A 14,415-nucleotide genomic window follows, 5' to 3' on the forward strand; every position below is an offset into this window, starting at 1 on the left:
GGTGAATACATTTCAGGTAGAAGGAGGGGAAGAATAAATGACAAAACTGTTGAGTCAGTCTCCTTTAAAGTGGCTTCCAGAAAGCCAGCACTGAGTTCTTATATTTTACTGATCATCTGTCATGGCAAGAGAGGGTAGGCAATGTAGTTACTGAGCTGGGCACATTGTTACCTGGAATAAAATTGAAATTCAACAGAATACAAAAAGAAAGGGCAACATGGATATTGCATTCTGTCGTGGAGATTCAAAGGGATCTAAAAATTTCAGTGCAATAGCTATTGTTAGGTGCCTAATATATGTCAAGCTGTCTACTGCATCTCAGGGCACAAAGACAAATATATTGGGCCAGCTGTCAAGGATCTGATTGTTTAGTAGAGGAGACAGACTATAAATTATGTGGTAATAAAGTTTGCTGTGGGGTTGTGGGAGAGCAGAGATGAACTCAGGCCAACCCAGAGGTTTGGGCTTCCTGGAAGAGATGTTTCTAGAATCTAATCCTGAAGGTAAGGTAAGAGCTGAGTGCCATTCCAGGCATGGGGAGCACCATAAAGAAAGCTAAACATGGAGGAAACGTCATTGTTTAATAGAATTGAAAGCAGTTGGAAATTATTAGAAGGTAAAATAGAAGGGTAGAAGTAAAAAAGGAAATCAAGACTCAAGTTTTAGAGGGTCTGGTGTGTTAACTGAGTAACAAGGCTCTGGAAAGCCTTGGAAGGGGTTTAAGAATAAAACTCCATAGTCAAATTGAATTTTAGATATGCCATTCTCAATGTTATGCGGAGGAAGCTTCAAAGGAGGGCAAAATTGGGATAAAAAGAGTTATTAGCAGGCTATTTCAGTAGTAAGGTAAGAAAGAATGGAAACCTGGTTAGGCAGTAGTAATAGAGGTGGGAGAAGGAGTATAAAACTATGTGGGAGGAATAAATTAGTTATTAAATAAAAAGATGTGGGTAGGTGGATAAAGGACTTTAGAATGACTACAAGATTTCTGCTTTAGGAGACTACGTAGTTGATGGCACCATTAATTGAAATGGTATATATAAGAGCAGGAAGAGCAGGTGGGGTGGGAGTGGAGGAGTGGGAAAAAGATGAGTTCAGTTGGAACAAGTTGAGTTTGAAATATCTGTATAACATCCAGTTAGAAATACTTAGTAGGCAAACATCGAAGCTTGTGATCAGGGTAGAAGGAGTATATTTTTAAGTCCTTTTTAACTAGATAGTAGTTAAATCGATGTGAATAGATGGGATTGCCTTTGGATAGAGAGTGCACAGAGAGGGCCAACAAGTTAAGGCAGGAACTCTGCTGACATCAACATTTGAGAAAAAAAACACTTGCTAAGGACAATAAGACATATTAGACTGAGGGGTTACTGAGTTAAACAAAATAAAACAAAACTACATTACATAGGACTTCCTGTGACCCAGGCATTGTGGTGTGACTAATAATCCTGCCATGAGCATGATAGACAGTCTCTTTCTTTATGCAGCTTTGAGTGTAGAAGACTCATACAGTAAATAGAATGTATCTATCAGAATGTACCTAATAGAATCATGAATGATACCAATGAAAAGAATAGGCTATTGGAGCCTGAAAGATGTTGATTACAGCTAATTTAGGAAAGGCTTTCCTGAGGAAGTAATATGTAAGGTAAGACCTGATAAAGAGATAGTTAAATGAGGAAAGTTGGTTAGAAATTAAGACCAAAGTATTACAGAGGGTAAATGGAACAAAACAGAGAGCCCAGAAATGGTCTCATGTGGTCCCATGACTCAGGACAAAAGTGTCCTATTGTAATACAGTGGGAAAAAAAGTTTCTTAAATAAATGGTGCTGGGTAAATTAGATAGCCATATAAAAAAAAATGAATCTTGATTACTACTGTACATGATATAAAATACCAATCCCAAGTGAATTGTAACTAAGCATGAAAAATAAGATAATAAAGCTAACCATAATGGAAAATATTGATAATTTCAACTGTATTAAAATTAAGAATTTAATTTTTTGAAGTTTTTACTTTAATCACCTAGTACTCATCATGACAAGTACACTCCTTAATCCCCATCACCTATTTCCCCCATTCTCCACCCATATTCCCTCTGGTAATCAACAGTTTGTTCTGTATAGTTAAGAGTCTGTTTTTCGGTTGTCTCTCTCTCTTTCTCTCTCTTTTATTCCCTTTGGCTCATTTGTTTTATTTCTTAAATTCCATATATGAGTGAACCATGTTATTTGTCTTTCTCTGATTTGTTTTGCTTAGCCTTATACTCTCTAGCTCCATCCATATCATTGCAAATGGCAAGATTTCATTTTTTATGGCATATACGTATATGTGTACACACACACACACACACACACACACACTCCACATCTTCTTTGTCCATCCATCAGTAGATGGACATTTGGGCTTCTTCCATAATTTGACTATTGTTGATAGTGCTGCTATAAACATTGGGGTGCATGTATTTTTATATTCTTTGGATAAATACCTAATAATGCCATCACTGGATGTAGGATAGTTCTATTTTTAACGTTTTGAGAACCTCCATGCTGTTTTCCAGAGTGGCTGTACCAGTTTGCATTCCCACCAGTAGTGCAAAAGGGTTCCCCTTTCTCCACATCCTTGTCAACACCTGTTGTTTCAAGTATTTTTGATTTTAGCCATTCTGACAGGTGTGACGTGATATTTATTGTATTTTGGATTTGCATTTTCCTGATGATAAGTGATGATGAGCATCTTTTCATGTGTCTGTTGTCTATCAGGATGTCTTTGGAGAAATGTCTGTTCATGCTTTCTGCCTATTTTTAAATAGAATTATTTGTTTTTTGGGTGCTGATTTGTAGAAGTTCTTTATATATATTGGATACTAACCCCATATCAGATATGTCATTTGCAAATATCTTCTCCCATTCCACAGGTTGTCTTTTAGTTTTGTTGATTGTTTCCTTTGCTGTGTAGAAATTTTTATTTTGATATAGTTCATTTTTGCTTTTGTTTCCCTTACCTCAGGGTACCTATCTAGAAAAAAGTTGCTACAGTGGATATCAGAGAAATTATTGCCTGTGCTTTTTTTTCTAGTATTTTTATGATTTCAGGTCTCACACTTAGGCCTCTAATCCATTTTGAATTTGTTTTTGTGTATAGTGTTATATACAGGTATCTTATTATTTTGATATGGTGTTATAAAATGGTCCAATTTCATTCTTTTGCATGTTGCTGTCCAGTTCTCCTAACACGATTTGTTGGAAGAGTCTGTCTTTTCTCATTGGGTAGTCTTTCCTGCTTTGTTAAAGATTAATTGACCATATAATTATGGGTTTATTTCTGGATTATCTACTCTGTTCTATTGATCTGTGTGTGTATTTTTGTGACAGTAGCATACTGTTTTGATTACTACAGCTTTCGATTATAACTCGAAGTTTGAAATTATGATACTTCTACTTTGCCCTTCTCTTTCAAGGTTGCTTTGGCTATTTGTGGTCTTTTGTGGGTCCATAAAAATTTTAGGATGATTTGTTCCAGCTCTGTGAAATGCTGTTGGTATTTTTTTTTTTTTTAATTCTTAAAGACGGCTCCATGCCCAGCCTGGAGCCCAACATGGAGCTTGACCTTATAGCCCCAAGATCAAGACCTGAGGGATACCTGGTTGGCTCAGTGGTTGGGCATCTGCCTTTGGCTTGGGGCATGATCCTGGAGTCCCAGGATCGAATCCCACATCGTGCTCCCTGCATGAAGGCTGCTTCTCCCTCTGTCCGTGACTCTGCCTCTCTCTCCGTTAAAATCTTACAAAAACCCACAAACCCACAAAACCCCCCCAAAAAACAAGACCTGAGCTGGGACCAAGAGTTGGACACTTAGTCGACCAAGCCACCCAGGTACCCCAAGGTGGTATTTTGATAGGGATCGTATTAAACATTTAGAGTGCTTTGGGTAGTATAGACATTTTAACAATATTTGTGCTTCCAATCCATGAACATGGAATGCTTATTTATTTATTTATTTATTTATTTATTTATTATTTTTTATCTCTTTATTTCTTATTGTCTTCAGTTTCTTTCATTAGTGTTTTATAGTTTTCAGTGTACAACCTAGACATTCACCTCTTTCACCTCTTTGGTTAAGTTTATTCCTAGGTATCTTATTATTTTTGGTACACTTATAAATAAGATTATTTTCTTAGTTTCTCTTCCCACTCCTTCATTATTGGTATATAGAAATACAATAGATTTCTGTAGATTGATTGAACTTCAATTATTAAAAGACCTCTTTGAGAAGTGTAAAAGACAAGTCAAGGAGTAGAAGGAAGGAGATAATTGTCATGTGCATACCTGATAAAGGATTCCTATAAAGCAAAGACAGAAAAATGCCAATGACTTTAATAAGCATTTCACAAACAGTATCTCCAAATGGCAAAGAAGCATATGAAATATTACCTTAGTCATTACGGAGATGCAAATTTTAATACAATAAGCTACCACTAATATATTCATGGGGGATAGCTATAATTAAGAAGACTGCTAATACTAAGTGTTGGTGAAGAAGATGTAGAACAATTAAAATTCTCAGTGTTATTAGTGAGTTCAAGTTGGTACAACCATTTTGACAAATTGTTTGGCAATATCTATTATACAGCTAGATGCATAAACCTATGAGTTAGTAATACTATTCCTAGTTGTACACCAACAGAAATGCATACATATGTGCATATAAAAATCTATGCATAAAATCTATGCATATGAATGTTCTTGGCAGCTTTGTTCATAATTGCCTTAAACTGAGAACAACCAAAATGTCCACGAGCAGCAGAATGGATAAATAAATTGTAATACAGTCATATAAAGGACATCTACAAAGGAATGACAATGAATAATAAGCTACTGCCATGTGCAACATTGTGGAATGAATTTCACATACATAATTTTGAGAGGAAAAAGGCCGACAGAAAAACAGTTCAAAATTACATTTATAAGAAGTTCAATAACTAGCAAAGTTAATTGATGGTGATGGAAGTCAGGATGGCAGTTTCTTTTGGGAGTGTAGGTGGGATACTTGTCATGTTTTACTTCCTGACTTCTGGTTGTGATAAGGGTATATTGACATGGTAAAAATTCCTCAACCTATACATTCACAATTTTTGTGCTCTTCTGTATGTCAGTTATACATCAATAAAAAGTTTATGTAAAAGCTGAACTTACAGAAACAGAGTAGAATGGTGGTTACCAGGGCCTGGGGTGGGGGTGGGAATTAGGGAGATGTTGCTTAAGTGTATAAACTTGCAAATCGTGGGTAAGTCCTGAAGATCTAATTTACAGCATATGGATTATAGAAACAATACTGTATTATAATCTTCAAAGTTGCTAAGAGACTAGACATGAATTGTTCCCACGACAGAAAGGAAATGATAATTCTGTGATGTGATAGAGGTGTTAGCTGTGTGGTAATCATACTGCGATATATATATGTACCAAATCCAAATCTACATATTGTATACCTTCAACTTATGCAATGTTTTGTGTTAATTATATAACAAAAATTTTATGTGTGTGTGTGTATGTATATATATATATATATAGAGAGAGAGAGAGAGAGAGAGTTTGAAGAGGACTTGTTGGTGGGAGGGGAATGGATAGGTACTTAATCATATTTGCATTTGTCTCAGAAAATAAAAATAAAGTTTGGGAGTTTTAAAAACAGGTTTTTCTTTTCTCGCATTTTTTTAAAATGCTCCATGATCTTTACTGTTTCATGCAGTGGCATTCATTATTTAAGACCCTTGGAAAAGAAGTTGATTATTTGAAACCCATAGGATAATGATTGTGAAAGCCTAGCTTTGCTTTATTCCCCAGCTTTATTGAGGTGTAAGGGGAAGCCTGAGTTCTCAAGGAAGAGCCTAAATTTTGGGCCAGAAAGTTTTTATGAATCTCCTCAAAGCAGGATTTGTAGCATCACTGGTCAAAGCCTGAAGAAAGAGTACATAGAATTTATCCATAAACTAGAGCATAAGAGAGAATAGATTCAAAGCAAGTTTCTTTCTGACATACAGAGGAGAGTTTTTGTTTTACATTCTTGGCAATTGAGTGGAGCTTCAGAATAGCGAAAGGGGGGCAAGAGAGTTTAGTGGCTATTGTGGATTTCTAAGAAAGGGTTGAGGCACCCTTCTGTCTCAAGTTTTAGATCTTGATGGAATAGGACTGAGGATAGGAATGTCTGACCTACTGGTGAAACTGGGACCAGAGAAAGCCCCTATCTTGCTTTCTTAGGAGTACCGAGGGGAGATTTCTATTGTCCTAGAGAAGCCTTGGCACTTTGTCCGCCATGGCACTGGAGTGACAAGAGCAGTGGTTAAGTGAGATGTTGGGCCAAGTGGCTTTCAGGACAGACTGAGAGAATTTGGTATGCACATATTGTGATGTCCAAAAAGCAACAGAGGTCCTGAGTTTCCTGAGGAGGAGAAAAATGTGCAAAGTGCCAAAAGACAACAGACAGATCCAAAGGGTTGTGGAGTAAATGAGTTGATGTATGTAGAAGGCTCAGAAAAAGAGACTGTTACTGTTCTTATCAGCAGTGAGTTGTCTGTTAGAAGTTGTGGAAGGACAGAGTACATCACTGGTGGGAGTCAGTCAGGATGAGGTAAATCTCAAGGTCATCAAGGACAAAGAATGCTTCTGGGAAAGTTACCCCATCCCCACCCTCCCAAGACTGGGAGAGTATGTAATCATTGCAGTATCATAGGTCACCCTCAAGTGGAAGAAACAGAGTTTGGTGAATCCTGAGGAGAATCTTGAATTGGTTGATTGAATTAGAGTATTTAACCCAAATGATGTAGATTACCTTGATTATGCAATATTCAGTTTTTCATTTCTAAGTACATATGGAACTTTAGGACTAAGTTGATTTTTAGAGACCTAAAGGATGTTATATCTCTGCACTTTGAAGTCTCTGTATAAGATTCATTCTTGCTATATATTTACAAAAGTGTACTCCGGCTTTGTGTGCAGAATAGACTGTAGAAGGCAGGAAGTGCTTCAGGAAGACCATTTAGAAGCCTCTTTACTAGTCCAGGTGCAGGTTCATTTGGAAACTTGGCTTATGTGGTGGCCTTGGGGTGAATAGAAATGGATATGGTTCAAGATGTATTTAGAAGGCAGAATTGGCAGCCTTTAGTGGGTGATTGGATATGGGGAGTTGTAAGAGAAAAATGTCAAAGAAAGCTCCTAGAAAGCTCTGTATTGAGAAATTTACTGAGATAACATGCTGTAGGAAAAGCAGGTCTCAAGTTCAGTTTTGAATATGTTAAGTAATGAGGTACTTGTAAAATATATAAATAAGAATGTTGCATAGACTGGGGCATATGGATCTGTCTTAAAAAGGAAGTTCTCCGCTCAAAATACACAGTTGGAGTTATTGGCAAAGAGGTGCTACTTGAAGTTATGGAAGTGGATGAAATCATCCCTCATGGAAAGCCTATGTGGATGTGTCCTACATATTTCCAGTAGGTGTGATTCACATTCAAGTTCTGACCCTGTGTGAGGATGGAGAGTGAGGTTAAAAGAGTGTCTGGAATAGTCTCCTATGGAAATCCAATGTACAGTTTTCAGACTAAGATGGAGGTACCAAGAGAGGAGAATGAGAAGAACATTATAGAAGTGGCTGGAGAACAGGAAGGCCAATAAACCCAGGAGAATGTAGTCTAACAGAGGTCAGGGAATAAGAGGGTTTTAAGAGGAGGAGGACATGGCCAATGTATTGAATATTTTTGAGAACTGAAATAAAAGAATTCAACATTTTTTTTGAGATTTTTTTGACATGAAGGTGATCTGGATATTAGTGAGGTGGGTGTTGGGGTGATGGGGTGGTAAGCAGAGGAGTGGCTGGAAGGTAAACAAGGATGTTTCTTTAGATCTTGATGGAGTAGGGAACAAGGATGTTTCTTTATCTAAATTAACAAATTTAAAGAAATTTGGCTCTAAAGGGAGGAGAGAGAGAGAAGGAGGAATTTAGAGGGAGATGAGAGGTTGGTAGACATAATGCACAAGAGAACCAGAAGTTCCCTCAGAAAACCTCTATTCAGAAGAGCAAGTATCATCCATCCTGCTCTTATCCTCATTCTTTGACTAATCCCCAAACACACAGGATTATCAGCAGTGATGCTGTATACTACTTTTTAAAAAATTTAACTTCAATTAGCTAACATATAGTACATAATTAGTTTCAAATATAGAGTTCAGTAATTCTTATAACACCCAGTGCCCATCACATCACTGTATACAACCTGTATATCAAGAAGGCATGCTGCGCCGCCAAGGTTATTCAGTTCAGGTTTCAGAGAGAATTCAAGAGAAGATTAATCAAGAGCCTGAAGCAAGCACATTCATTAAGAGTATAACATCCCTCTCAGCGCCTACTTCACCCTCTCCCTGCCTCAGAAGGGAAAGGATTTTGAAATAGACTAAAGGTCAACTTACAAGAAGAGTCAGAACTTTGGGATCCTTAACTAATCCCTTTAGGGCAGAGACCACGTTTTATTTGACTGTATATATCCCCAGTTGTAGTGGCAGGACATTGAAAGCTCTGTTGGAATGAATAAATCAGTGTAGTTTCCATTGGGAAAATTATACAAGCAGCAATGCCACTCCCTCTCCAGCAGTAGTTTCCTCAGGAGAGTTACTCTATGAGGTGTTACATATAAGAAGCCCTTCAGAGCAGGCCATAATTGTGTCCTTGGAAAACCATAATCAGAATCAATGCTCCTATAACAGCTTGCTCAACACAGTAGATTCTGGTATTATTACTCTCTGCTGCCCTCTAGTCCCTAAGGAGTGAAAGGGGGTGGTTAACTTCCAAGTTACAACATTAAAATGCCATGGTTCAGCTTATTGTTGGGTAACAAAGCTGGCAATGTTATTCAGGAGCCACATCTCACTGTGGTTTATGTATGTGACCAATCAACTATATGTATGTGACCAATCAACATGTTTTTGAGCCCTTTAGAACACAAATGCCTTGTCCTAAATTCCTCCTCAAAACAAAAGGTGTTTTGAATAGATAATATGTGCTTTTCTTTCCAAATTCATGCCCCATCCCTCAAACACATTCGCCTCATGTGTGTGTGTTTGCCTCCTCTCTTGTCATGCTTCATCCTGAATTTGCCTTATTGATAGGTCAGCCTGTTTTTTGCAGAGGTGAGCTCACTCCCAGACCTATGCAGATCCATAAGAGAGTCTCCCTTGGGGACGCCTGGGTAGCTCAGTGGTTGAGTGCCTGTTTTGGCTCAGATTGTGATCCCGGGTCCTAGGATTGAGTTCCGCATTGGGCTCCCCGCAGGGAGTGTGCTTCTCCTCTGCCTCCCTCTGTGTGTTTCTCGTGAATAAATAAATAAAATCTTTAAGAGAGAGAGAGAGAGAGAGAGAGAGTTGTTTGGAATTACCTGTCAGGTTCTCTGGCCTGTCTCTAATATGTCCTCACTGTCACTCCAGGGTTACTCCTTAGCCTCCCCCCAGTATAGAATCCCTTCATCCCAAGCACTGGTGGGAGTCGGAAGCCTTAACTTGTCCTTAGTATCCTAGACATATATTTCAGTAAGAAACACATATCCCTGGAGATCTTGATGTGGTATTATCTGGGAACACTTTTTCACTTAAACATGTTTAAAATACTTAGGCATTAATATTCTAGATCCCATGTAAGGTACTGGTGTTGTGTTCTGTATAGATCTTGCAGGAGCCAGTCATTTCTGTCTGTCCTGATTTGTCTTTCCATCTCTTTACCTGTCTGCTCTCATATTCCCAAGTGGCCTTTGGATAAGCCAGCGGTGGTTTATCACAAGCGCAAACAACAAATTAACAGGGAATGAGAAATAGAGGATCATGACTGAGAAGTCCATATCAATAAGAGTAGAAAGAAGATCCCAAACATCCAGTCCTCCTAGGCATATGTGGTTGTTTTATTTGCTCTGACATTTAGCTTTGGGTTTCCTGGTAATCAAAGCAAATAGAAAAACATAATATTTCTTGTCAGAAAAGAGGAAATATCTCAGGTCCTCAGGGAAGGCAAAATTGTTTGTTTTTTAGCACTAAGTTCTCAAAAGCATTTTCAATGTGGTCCTTTATATAAGGGGCATTAAATGAGACAATGTTCTTGACTTCCTCCATATAGCAAGTGCAGGAATGGGTCTCCTATGACTATCTCTTCTATTGTCTTTAGATAATAGTGACATCATCTTAAAATGCATCTTAGTAGAGGTGATTCTGTGAAGACCCACTTCCAAGAAAATGAAAACTGTCTAGACCAAATGAATTTTATTCTCCGGAAGCGCTAGATCTTCCCTAGGACCCGTCCAAGGAAAAGAGCTGAATACATCCATTTTCTTTTTCTTCTGAGGAGCAGTCCACATTCATTGCTACCAGTGCCTTTCAGTGCTCTTAGCCATCTGAGCACTCCTTTTCTGACCTTCCTCACTTGTCCCCCTTTTTTGTTTAATTTTCGGTGTCTTGCTTTCAGCTACTGTTATTGTTAATTCTCATGAAGCCTGGATTTTGGAATAGCTGAGTATTAAAAAAAGTTTTTTTTTTTTCCTAATTGTTGGTGTTTTCAGAGCTTTTTATACACTAATATATATTGTGACTGTCTAAGAAAAATAATGTTTGGTATTTCTCAAGCTTATTTGAGCATGGAATTCCTTTATCATGTACCAAAGACTTGCTGGGAAATGCTGAAAGCTGTTCTTTGATAATATCTCAATGTTAGCCCTCACAGGATACTGATGACTTAATACAGGATTAATGATAGTCAAGATGTCTTTGAAATCCAAAGCCAGGAATCATTAGTAAAGCATCCTTGGTACCCTGGCAAGTAGATGAAATATACTTGGGCAGGAGGTCCTTCCTAGAATCCTTCAGGTTGTACATGTATTTATAAGATCAGCAACTACAGTCTTAGACATGATTTAAAAGTTCTTTCCTATAAAATGAAGGTTGTGTTCTTCAGCTTACTCTTTGAATTCCACCTAAAAAAATTGACCAATAAAAATATTGTTAAGATTATCTGAAGCATAACTGGTTTTTAAACTTCCACTTGGAGAAAATAGTGCATTATAATTTTTGAGCAAGAATTACAAAGAATATGTAACATAAAGGCTTTAAAAATATTCAATACTGTCAGTAGGACACAAAATCATTAAGATAAACATGTTTTTTATGGTTGTTGAGAAGACGCTTCAAAATAAAATGGTTAATTAGTGACATTGAGCACCTCCTGTATAGAGACTTATAGTTCTTTAAAACTAGAAATTACAAAAGATTGTGAGACTGTAAAGAGTGAAAACAGATCTCATTTTTTACATCTTAGAAATAAACATTTGTAGCCATCTGCAGTATATTTTCTGGATTGAGGACAAGAATAATAATCTTACAAATTTATTTTTGAAATGTCACTTCTAACTCTTTTGGTTAAATAATACTGCAGTTTTTTTTTTCTCCATTACACTGAGTACACTATTAAATATTAAAAAAAACCAATTTTAACATCTTGAAACAAAAGTAGTTTTATCCTCTAAGCTATAATATTAGTTACCAGTGAATGGAATTCCGTTTGAAAATTAAGTTTTTTTATTATGCTCCAGTGACACTAATATGAACATTCTTAGCTCTTCAATCCTTCTGTAACTTTTTCTGTCTACCTACAGGGAACTCTCTCCAATCTGTGATGATAATCTCCTATTCATCCTCTGAAACCCAATATAGCATCCTTTTCCAGGAAACCTTTTCTTATGCTCCTCCGAGCTTTCACATGCATTTTATCAATGTCTGCTAACTTTGTCCTTATACATATTTTTATTTTTCCATTTATTACACTATTTTTTATGGGATTTTCCCCATATAGAGTGTGATTTCAAGGAAGACATGAAATTCATCTTATTCGTTTCTGTATTTGGGGGTTAAAATTTACTCTGAAATACAAAATTGCACAGAATATGCTGCTTCTTTCATTTGCTATAATTGATCTTATCTAGCTCTGGATACCCCAGTTCTGCAGCTAGTGAGAGCATGAGTGTGTTAGGACTTAAATTGCCTGTTAGAGGTAACTTGACCTCTTCTGGTTTAACAAGCATTTCTTTGTGATTGATTTAGGTTTTGTGATTAGTCTTTAGGAAGTATAGTAGAATAAAATAGCTCATCTCCTTGTTAGGACTCCTCCCTACCTCTCATGAGGTTTCCTCTTTATCTTTCTCCAAGATGGTATGTTTGTTTTTAGAGAAGACTGAATTGTTTAATGCAGTGTGGAGATAGTCTTCTGGTTGGGGCAACCTTCTCTATTCTTGGTCTCCATTGAGTGCTTAGCTTGTTCCCTGCCTGGTTTTCTTTAGCTCATATCCACAAGGGTATAGGTAACTTCACCTAGTCAACTTGGGTTTCCTGCTGGGATCTCCTCTTGAATGAAGTCTGAAGTCTGTAGTCCCTTCCGCATGTGTGGGTTTTCCTGGGTTCTGTGGTTTATTTCTCCCAGTACTGGATTCTTTAGATCTCTCAATTCTACGGCTTCCAGGCAACCACTTTGGGCCATGGGAGCTCTAGGATCTCCTATATGCCAAGCACTGGTCATAGGAGATAAGGATGCTCATTTCCACTTGCTCGTGTCCAAGCTTCCATGGGTGAGAGAGGCTTCTCTAGAATGATAGGAAAATTTCTAGAGAAAGAACAGCTTCAGTCTGTCAGATCCCAGTAAAGGGAGTGACCATTTAGAAAATTATTGTCATAAGAAAACTTGCAGAATCAAGAAAAATGGAATACATTTTGCTATTCTTGTTGGCAGAAAGGGAGCATTCAATTACCCTATGTTAGGTTAACCTGGCTAAAAATTGTGGTTATGTCAGATTGGAGAGTTGATCTAGAATTACTGAAGTGTAATAACAGGAAACAGCTATTGTGTTTCAACATAATAAATATAACAGAAAAAAACTGAAGGGAGGTAATTGGTTTTCAGCTGTAGACATTTCAATAATTCTGAAGCTGTTTGGGATTCATATCCTCAAGAAACGGGAGATATTGTCAAACTTTTTTATAATAATTTCTACTATTCGTTCCCAGTAAAAACTGCTGTCAAAGTTGGCCAGTGAATTGCTTCCATGTCATTGTTTAATCCTTGGGAAAAAACCAACTGTGAGTAATTCCTCGTACCTCTTCCATTAAAATGCTGCCCATGAAAGAATAGAATCTGGTGGGTAGTGGGTAGCAACCTAAGGCAGTGAATAATATCAGATACTCTCAGAGATCATTTGACTTGGTATCACTTGTTTTTTTCTTCTGCTGAAAACCTCTAAAAAGTTTTGAGAAGCTATGAATATAAAAATTATAACCCAAGAATTCCCAGCAGGCTGAATTATTTGCTGAAACACTTAAGACCAGCAGGTGTTTGGGGGAATATGTGACATCAAAAGCCTTTTTCTTTCAGCTAAAGCAATCTTTCACACTGAGGTATAAAATGTTATCAAGGTTCAGACAGGAAAATGCTGAAGCAGTCTGTTATTTTTCTCCCTCCTGTCTCTGCTTGTGTTTTTTTCATTTTTAAGTCATTTTAGGCATTCTGTTTTTTGTTTCTTTTTGTTGGTGAGCAATCAGCCCTTATTTACTCTTTAATTCTTTGGACTTAATCCCTTGTAGACAAATGAAAACATATTTATTATGCAGTTAGTTAATCAGAAATTCTCTGATTATTCTCTTTCTGAAGCTCTATAGGAATTATAGGCATTATCATTTGATTTAGCACTTAATTATATGCCATTTTGTCATTGTTTGCTACTACTGATTCTGTTTGTCTTATTTCTTCCCTAAATAATGGGCTTTTTAAGTATATGAGTGTAATGGTTAATTCTGTGTGTCAACTTGAAGGGATCACTGGGTTGCCATACATTTGGCCCCATATTATTTGGCTGTGTCTGTGAGGGTGTGTCTGGATGAAATTAACATTTCAATCAGTTCAGATGTGGGTGGGTCTCATCCAAATAATTAAAGACCAAAATAGAACAGGAATGTTAAGAGGGAACTCCTTCTGCCTGACTGCTTTATGCTGGGACATTGGTCTTTTTCTGCCTTCAGACACGAACTCAAACATTGGCTCTTCCTGAGTCTGGAGGCTGCCAACCTTCAGATTGGAATTTATTCCACTGGCCTCTTGGGGCTTGCTGATGCAGAGTTTGGGGATTCTCAGCCTCCGTAGTCATATGAGCCAATTCCTTAAATAGATCTCTCTCTCTATCTCTCTCTCTCTCTGGATAGATCCTACTAGTTTGTTTGTTTGGAGAACTCTGACCAACACAGTGGGTCATGTCTGATATTCATTTTATATTATCCATAGCACTTAGTACATCCTATGGTTAGGAAACTTGAAAACTTTTAGAAGTAAAGTGATTCATGAAA

General features: G+C 37.3%; 1 long non-coding RNA gene across 5 annotated transcripts in view; it reads left to right on the forward strand.

Moving 5' to 3' along the window:
• The first annotated feature begins 1,541 nt into the window (after positions 1-1,541).
• The window catches only part of LOC111093522, an 82,340-nt gene continuing 69,466 nt past the window's right edge, over positions 1,542-14,415 (forward strand). For 4 of the 5 annotated variants that reach the window (XR_005382167.1, XR_005382166.1, XR_005382168.1 and 1 more), the window contains exon 1: positions 1,549-1,648. This is a non-coding gene — a long non-coding RNA (uncharacterized LOC111093522). Of the gene's footprint in view, positions 1,649-13,086; positions 13,159-14,415 lie in introns of all 5 variants that reach the window. The other variant, XR_005382169.1, reaches the window with a different exon arrangement.

The sequence above is a fragment of the Canis lupus genome, chromosome 31 (genome assembly GCF_011100685.1).
Source record: "Canis lupus familiaris isolate Mischka breed German Shepherd chromosome 31, alternate assembly UU_Cfam_GSD_1.0, whole genome shotgun sequence".
Lineage (NCBI taxonomy): Eukaryota > Metazoa > Chordata > Mammalia > Carnivora > Canidae > Canis > Canis lupus.